Source organism: Ictidomys tridecemlineatus, chromosome 6 (assembly GCF_052094955.1).
Source record: "Ictidomys tridecemlineatus isolate mIctTri1 chromosome 6, mIctTri1.hap1, whole genome shotgun sequence".
Classification (NCBI taxonomy): domain Eukaryota; kingdom Metazoa; phylum Chordata; class Mammalia; order Rodentia; family Sciuridae; genus Ictidomys; species Ictidomys tridecemlineatus.
This window is the reverse complement of record NC_135482.1, coordinates 187,603,679-187,612,783: the sequence shown is the minus strand read 5'-3', so window position 1 is coordinate 187,612,783 and position 9,105 is coordinate 187,603,679. Positions and strand designations below refer to the sequence as shown.

The following is a 9,105-nucleotide window of genomic DNA, read 5'->3' as shown; positions in this document are numbered from 1 at the left end:
GCCATAATCAGAAAGCTCACGAACGACTTGGTCAATTTTCATTTTGTCAACTGAAGAAGCAACAGATCCACCAGATGGGGCTCTAATATTTTTTTGGTTCAGCAACTGAAAATCCAAGTATTTAGTGGTATTTTTAGAGAAAAAAATACGTCTTCTATATTAACCTCCAGGAGAATTTGCCTGAGATGGGATTATGACTCTAATAAGCATCATCATGGCTTGATATCTTTTAATTCTCATGAGTGACTTATAAAGAAAGTGGTCAATTTGCTGAAAAATGAGGCACCCAAAATAGTTGAATTAAATCAGTTCAAGTCGTTCTGAGTTAAATCCTTCTGGAGCCTTCTTGGAGGAAAGAAACATTTATACATAAATAGGTGCATTATTAGTACAGTGCATCAGCCTTTTAGCTTGGTGGAGGTTCTCTTTGGCGGAGGACAATTCTTTTTTTTCCTTAATTGATTAATTTCTTAAATTGACAAATGCGATTTGTATGTACCTGTTGTGTACAACATGACTTTTTGAAATGTGTATTCATTATAGAAAGGCTCACGCATCCCAGAGCTTACCGACAGCTTAAAATGTGAATTATTTAAAATTATATTAAATTGTTGTGAAATTCATCACAGCTGCAATATACTCAGTCCAATTTAGTTATTTTGATAGGTCACACTTTAAATATTGTAAAATCAAGATTCTTCAGGGCTGGTATATGATTTTGGCAAGGGACACATTGTGCTTCTCTTTTTCTGAGGTTTAGATTTGGAAACCGGAGCCTCGCCTTGGACTCCTTTCTCCATGACTCATAACTTTTGTTCAACCTGGAAGGAATGCCAGCTTGGGAAGATGGCAGAGCTTTGCTTCAGGGGGAAGGTGGGTCTAAGTCACAGACGTGAGATTGAGCTGGACCTTCAGAGTGTACTGGGTACACATCCATAATGGTGGCCACAGGCGGGTCTTCAGCCCTGGGGAGCTGGAGTCTTGGGAAACGCAGGTATCCTTACTAGAAGTGGGAGAGAGGGGCAGGTAGCATGGGGTCTGTCTAAGGATGGAGACTTCCTCAGGAAGCCTTGTGAAGGTAAAAGAAGGTAAAATCACTCCCCAGGTAACCACCCTTATACCCTCTGCTTCCAGGAATTCATGGATGTGAGATCACGTGGTACCTGTCTTTCAGTGCCTGAATTATTTCACTAGGGTTATGTCCTTCAGGCTCATTCGCAGGGTTGCAAGTGAGAGGATTTCTGTCCTTTTTATGGCGGAATAATATTCCACTGGGCATATTTACTGCGTTCATCTGCTGTCGGACACCCGGGCCAATTCTGCATCTTGGCTGTTGTGTTTCAGTGAACGCGGGAGTGCAGATGTCTCCATGACGTACCGTTGGACGTGTACCCAGGAGTGTCATTGCTGAATCATATGCCAGTTCTGTTTCTTTTTTTTTTTTTTTTATTCAGTAAATTGTTAAAGTTTAATTTACTCTTGAAACAAACAACATTCTTTTAAGAAGCTGTTTTCTTGCTTTTGCACAAGGTCAATTTAAAGTCAATCCAGGCAAACAAGATCAGAAAAAGCAGCATATTCCTCTAATCCATTTAGCAAATGTTGCAAATTAGTTTCTACTTGAATAATCAAACAGAGAAATGTCTGAAACTCTACAGTTGGTGTCAGTTTTAACATGTTGATGTCAGCCATGACAGGTAGAAGTAGCCAAGTCCCATATACATGAAGAAGCAGAAATAATTGTGAAGACTTAGCAGCTCTTCTAAAGATTAAAGACAAATTATGTTTATGAGCCATTTTGCTGTGTGGCATTCTTCTGAGTTTTATGTCTCAAACACAAAGGAGCTTGTTGCTGTCTTGGGCAAACATACTGAAATTACCTTTCTTTCTTTCTTTTTTAGCTTACTTTCTTGTCTCTAAGGCCAAGTAAAAAATGTGAGACATTTTCATATACCACAAAGGTAATACAGCAGGCTGGAGTCACTCTAATCAAATTGGGGGCAATTCCTTTGTAAAATCCACCGATGCCTTCTTTCCTCCATGTCTTTGCAATTACATCTGTTACACCACTATAAAACATGTGTTGATCCTGAAGACGGGCTCTCACAACTTGATATGGGTATGTTGCTGCTACAGCAAATATTTTGGATAGTGCAGCCACAGATATATATTCTACTGTGCTCAGTTGGGCTTCCGGTAACCTATTGATATGCTGGTTATATTTCAACTTTAGCAATTCATATGCCATAAACTGAAGGGCACCATGTGATGTTCCAAACAGCCCAGGAATAAATCCCTTATACAATCCACGCACACCTTCATACTTATATATTTTCACAAGTGCATCAAACATTCCTTTATATTGCCGCTGTGAGGAGTTAACAACACCTTCATACTGTAACATAAGGCGAGTTTTTGTTACCCATAATGGGTTTGTAATGCAGAGGGTCATGGCTCCAGCTTCAGCAGCTGAGATGAGGTATTCTGTTGCCTCTAACCGTTCAGCTCTTCCTTCTGTTTTATATGATTTGATGGCATTGTAAAAGAAAAAGTAGAGTCCCCAGGATAAACCTGCACCCCAAACATTTGGAGTTGCTCCTTGATAAAGTCCCCGAAGTCCATCAAGTTTCCAAATGGTAGTCAAGCAATGTAAAATTCCTTTATATTTTGGTCTCAGTTCCAATCCATCACTCACGGCGAAGCGGATCTTCACGAGGCCGAGCGGGTGCAGCGCGAGATTAGACAAGACCCCGCCACTCACACCAGCTACCAGGTTCTCATACCGGACGTGGCGGAATACCGTGCTCCACGCCGACGACCCGGACGCCGACTGGCCCTGACCGTTCATAGGCTCGGGGCCCGACGAAATCACGGCGCCCAGGGCCGCGGAGGTGGAACGAGATGCAGTGGCCGCCACTGTGGCGACCGCCAGTTCTGTTTCTAACATTTTGAGGAGCCTCATACTGTGTTTCATGATGGTTATGCCAATCTGCACTCCCACCAGCAGGGTGCAAAGTTCCCTTTTTCCACATCCAGCTGATGACGATTGTCAGAGAAGGTGGTGGCCGGGTGCTTAGCAGCCAAGCTCACAGCAGCCCGAGGACCTCGTGGACCCAGGGAACCTGGATGCACAGAAACAGTGTAAGTTGACCCCAGTGGAGCTGGCCACTCTCCATAAACCTCGGTGGCTAGGACATTGAGGTGTCAGAGGATACACACATTGTAAAATACACTCATCACAGCTGGTGCCGTGGCCAGGGAAGGGAAGGATTTCTGAAGAGACTTTTCTTAAAAGGGGTAAGAACCTATAATCTCACCCATCTTTGGAGTGGGGCTAGTTTTTCTGCTGGTGAGAGACCAGCTAAGAAAGGTAGAGAGCAATAATGATGACGACTGACGAGCTGCGGGGTGTCTCTCACGTGCTGGGAGCCGCCCGATGCCTTCTGCGGATTCTCTTGCAGGTCCCTTGTTGGAGCAAGCCAGCGTTACCAAACCAGTGCACACGTGAGGTGGTGTGACCTGCCAAGGCCACACGGTGGAGGTCCCAGCCAGGTCTTCAGCCCTGGGGAGCTGGCGTTTTGGGAAACACAGGTGTCCTTACTAGAAGTGGAAGAGAGGGACGGGGGGCGTGGGGTCTGTCTAAGGACGGAGGCTACCCCAGGAAGCCTTGTGAAAGTAAAGACAGGGGGCATCACGCGTGCGGGATGCCCAGTCTGTACCAGCACCGGGCACACAGAGCTGTGGCCTATGGGGTAGGGGACAAGCACAGAGACCGCAGTCAAGCCACCAGAACGCACATCTTGATCCTACCGTTTCTGACAGTTCTGAGCAAGCGACCAGATCTTTTCTAGACTGACCAACTTCAGTTTCCAGTTTCTGAGCAGTTCAAAGCATTAACAGAGCAGCTTACTCGATGGGGCAGAGGGGATCAGTCCCCAGGCTGTGGCGCTGGTGAGAAGTACAGAAGAATTCCCGGGCAGTGCTCGGATCACAAAGCCCTGGAATTTCAGATTATGATGGAGACCAACCCAGGATGGGCACCGGGCTCAGGGGATGGGCTGTTTGTGCCACGGCTCCCCCACCCCTGGCCTCAGGTCCCAGGGTTCTTTCCCTCGTTGACACTGCTGAGGCCACACCAGTTGGCGCTGGGGGTCAAACCCAGGCCCTGTACCTGCGAGGCAAGTGCTCAACCGAGTGTGCTGTCTCCCCAGCCCGTCGTCCATGTCAGCTTGAAGGTTGATAAACGAAGGCTGGGTAAGTGAGCAAATAAGGGCAGGACGGAAAGAAAGCCAGAGCAAGACCAACCCTAAAACTTGAAGGCGTTTTGACGCTCAGTTTCTAGCCTGAAGATGGAAGGGCAACACAAAGTTACCTCATCTGGAGGACGAGGCCAGACTCCACAGAGGAAGACTGATTCTTGCTGGGGTGTGTTCATGCACCAGAACTTCTCACTCCCCTGGACTATGGAAAGCAGGGTTATCTGCCCATTCCCATCCTCCCCAGCCCCCCGGAAACCACCGTGGTACTTTCTGTCTCCACGAATTTGACCCCTTGAGGTACCTCTTATTAGTGGAATCACAGGCTTGTCCTTTGGTGACTGGTTCACTTCACTTAGATAATGTGCTCAGGGTTGTACATGGAGTAGAATTTCTTTTTGAAATCTCCACTGCAGGTGTACATCATGTTTCCTCTACCCGCTAACCTGTGATGGACAGTGAGGATGCTTCCTCTTCTTGGCTGTGGTGAAGGGCACGATAAGGCTATGGGCACAGCTGCAGAGACCTCTTTGTGACCCTGCTTTCAGTTCTTCTGGTTAGACACCCAGAAGCAGGTTGCTATATCCCAGGGTAGTTCTGTTTTGAGGAGCTGCCTGTTTTCCATGGGGGTCACACCATTTTACGTTCCCACGAGCAGTGCGAATGCTCCACTTCCTTGCCAACACTTGTTATTGTCTGTCTTATTTTTTATGTTTTTGCTTGTTTTAGAAATCATGCTGATAGGAGTTACTACTGAGATACAGGATTCTAAAATGGATATAAATGTTTAGATAAATTTATTTATATAGAAATATAAATATAAAATACATGTTTATATAAGTGTAAGCATGTGGCTAAATAATAGGATGGGAAGTGAGGCCAATCTAGTAAGGATGGCTGTAGTGAGTGAATTCTCAAAGTTATCAACTGTTATTATCTACCAGGTAAAGCATTATGCTATATTGTAATCATAAATTTAATAGTTATAAAAATTCCATGTTTATGTTAAAAATTGAACCAATTCAAAATTATGAAAAATAAAAAGCTCTGCACTCCTTCTTGTCTCCTGCATCCTCTCAAATCTCTAGTCCCTAATAGTAGCCCTTGAAGAAACCTTGTTCTATTCATTATGCCTATGCACATATCTCGATCGATATTCCTTTTTAAAGTTAGATTTTACATTTTCTTGAAGAATTTAAACAATGTGAACATTTTATCCAATAGAAATGATATTTTTTCACGAGAAGAGTTTATCTCTGTTTATCTCCACCTAGAAGTAGCTATTGCAGATGGGCTTACTGACGTGCATACGGAGCTCATACGAGGTCTGGATCACTCCTGCCCCCCCACCCGCAGTCCTGGAAGGAGCGCCTTGCGTTTGAGGCTCCAGGGGCACAGCACTGTCCTTATAGTGCGGATCCAAGGCACGTTTGTGTGACGTGGAGAGGTAAGGGGGCGACGTTCTTCCCTCGCTAAGGGATGAGCTTTTGCTTCAATGAGGGTTACGGTTAAGAGGTTGGGTTTTAATATCCACCAAATGTTTGTGTTAGAGTCTCAGCTCTTTTAGACTCTCTGGCCATCCCCTGTCTGTCTGCCGGCTCACTCAGGCCTGCTGTGTGGGGGACACTGTGAGGCCATGAGGCAGTGGGCAAAGCCGAAGGAAAGTCTTTCGCATTTGCTTACGTCCTACAGCAGGGCGTCAGACAAGCAAGTATACTTCAATTTTTAGATCATAAATCATGTTGATATTTATGTTTGCTGTATGGCTTTGATAGTGGCTGCTGTCTTTCTGGGAGAGCAAAAAAACAATACTGACCACATCTTCTGGATTCACCTCTTGGATTATCAATGCTTCATTATTCTATAACTAAACCAGCTTCTGCTTTGTTGACTACAGAAAAAATAATCATATTTCTCATTTGGTTTTCTGATATGATTGTAAATTGATCATAAGGTGTTAGATTCTCATTTTAAAATTGTTTTTGCAGTACTAGGGATCGGCAGACCCAGGGTCTTGTGAATGCTAGGCAAGTGCTCTACCACCCAGCTGCATCTCAAGCCCAATGTGTTCGATTCTTGATTTGGAATGTGTCTCTGAAATTCTTTGAAGACTAGGACATCTAACTGGGTTTCTGAAAGATCTGTAGCGAGATAATGTCAAATAAAAATACATTTTTATAGAAAAGTTGATTGAGTCTCCTGGATTAGTCATTCAAATTGAACTCATTTAAACCAAATCCACTACAAAAAAACTATACAATTCTTTGAAAAATACAAAATGCAATTCACAGATGCAAACTTATGGCTAGTTAAGAATTGCAACACAGTCTGACTCAATTGTTTTGGGGGGCGGGTACTGGGGATTGAATTTAGAGGCACTCTACCCCTGAGCCACATACCCAGCCTTTTTTTTTTTGTATATATTTTTTATAACTTTATTCTTTTCTTTATTTTTTTATGTGGTGCTGAGGATTGAACCCAGGGCTTCACAGGTGTGAGGCAAACGCTCTACCACTGAGCCACAACCCCAGCCCCCTTTTTCGTTTCTCACTGAGGGTCTCACTGAGTTGCTTACCACCTCACTGTTGCTAAGGTTGGCTTTGAACTTGCAATCCTCCTGCCTCAGCCTCCCGAGCTGCTGGGTTTGCAGGTATGTGCCACCGTGCCTGGCCTGACTCTGTTTCTGGATGTTTCAGTGCAGAGAGCTTTTAGGTTTCAGCCCTTTCCCTTCCCCTCGAGCCCCATGTCCGGGCAAACTGGTAGGCAAGTCCACTCTGCCCTCTTTTGGTGTGGCAGGAGGAGGGAGCCGGCATACGAGAGCCTTCTCCAGCTCCATCCCCAGCCACGGTCAACCTGGCCTCCTGTCCCCGCATCCTCAGTCTTGACTTCAAACCAGGGCTGAGTGGGACCCATCCTGTCTGTACAGAGTGCCCACACAGGAGCTTTCCAGAAACCTCAGAGGAAACCCCTTCCTGTTGTTTACAGGGAGATGCCCATAAATATATGGTAGTTTGATTTATTTACCACAAACCTGGTGGAACAATAGCCACCAGCAACATCCAAATTGTCAGCCCTGGCCTTCCCAGCCTCACCCAGTTTGGGAACCAGTCTTAACTTCCTGGGATCAGAAATCCAATGTGTCCTGATGCCCAGTGTGTTAGGCTAAGGCACATGCATGCCCTATCTATTGAGCTCTTCCCTTTAGTCCCCTTGAGAAGGTGCAATCCAATACAGTCTCTCTCCCGAGACGGTAGTTTTGATCTAAAGCGCACTTCCCTTGGAGAAAGGAGTGGACATTTTTCCACATTGCGTTTTGCTCTGTGTCGCTCCCAGTGCCACTTGGATGGGAGTGCTAATTAGATTGCCTAAGACCAAGCTGACGACCTGACCAGCTATTGTGGCATCGTGCTCGTCTGACAAAACCTCCATGGACATTGGTGTCTGTCCTGGGTAAGCAGGGCTCACCATGCCCCTTGGGTACAGCATGCTGGACCCTCTGGTGTCCCTATGTGGGGACTAGGCCTACAGCTTTGGCCACCTCCCCAGCCCTGCCATCTCAGTCTAGGTTTGTATATTCATCTCTCCTTTATCTCCCAGCATACATGTGCACCCCCCACACTCTGAATGCACCTGTGAACACAGCACGCTCATTCAGCGTTACTTTTATCTTAGTGTGCCTCATGCTGAAGTGGCACCCCCTTTCTCCACTGAAAAGTCTTAACTGGGCTTCTCCAGAAATCTTCACCAGGGCTGATTTTGGGACTGTCAGTCAAAGAGTCTCTAAAAAAGAGTCCAATGTAGATAAACTTCCTATTTTCGTGTTGCCCTGTTTTACTTGCCACTGGCCGGGAAGATACCAGCACTCCAGGTGCTGGACACCCCCTTACTAGTTTTTCACAAACATATTCAGTATAGTAGTTTGTAGAACTGTGCAAACAAGGCCTCTGGCTTTGAGCTGGGGCTTCACAGAGATGTCTTCATTTTTAAGATAAGTTACAAATGGGCCCATGGTAACAGCTGGCAGGGGGAGGAAAGAAAGGGGAGAAGAAGCTCTCCCCTTCTCAGGTGTTGTCCTTGAAGAGTTAACTTGCCCAGAACAGGGAAAGAAAAAGCTGCTCTTATGTAAATTTCTGCAGACCATGAACTTCTGAGCCCCTCCCCTTACATGCTGGGTATAAAACTCTGAAACTCCCTGAACTTGAGGTTCAGGGGATTAATTGATTACAGCAAAAGCTGTGCCCTCCGAACCTGGCTGCAGCCAAATAAAACTGTTTCCTGCTATCTTCGGTGCCTTGCCTCGTTTGTCCCTACAACATGCCATGTAAACCAACACAGTTTACGTGTGGATTTAAAATTTGTGTTGTCCTTGACTAATTTATTATGTCATGATTCTACATTATGTCTATCCACCCAACTGGTCAGAGCATTACTGAAACCTATTTCCTGGTCGTATGCCCTCATCTGTAGTTATCTATGAAAACTTCTAGTCCCTCTTTCTTAGTGCCTACAGGTAGGACTTCCCTGTAACCCCAGGCATCCCTGGAGCCTTTAAAATTTCCTTTACTTGTCCAAAAGATGCCTTTAGAGCTTCATTTCTGGTATTAGATATTTACTGATGGGGGTGGGGAAGATGGTGGAATGAGACGAACATCACCACCCTAGGTTCCTGTATGACTGCACATGAGGCGCGACTCGATATCGTGCACAGCCAGAGAAATGAAAAGTTGTGCTCCATTTGTGTACAATGAATCAAAAAGCTTTCTGCTGGCATGTTTAACTGATTAGAACTAATAAAAAACATCTACTGACATGTACCTGATCACCCTGTAATTTAGTGGCATCAAACAAT

General features: G+C 45.3%; 1 pseudogene; it reads right to left on the bottom strand.

Moving 5' to 3' along the window:
* Positions 1-1,760: 1,760 nt before the first annotated feature.
* LOC144365199 (solute carrier family 25 member 32 pseudogene) lies at positions 1,761-2,920 on the bottom strand (annotated as a pseudogene).
* Between the last annotated feature and the right edge of the window lie 6,185 nt (positions 2,921-9,105).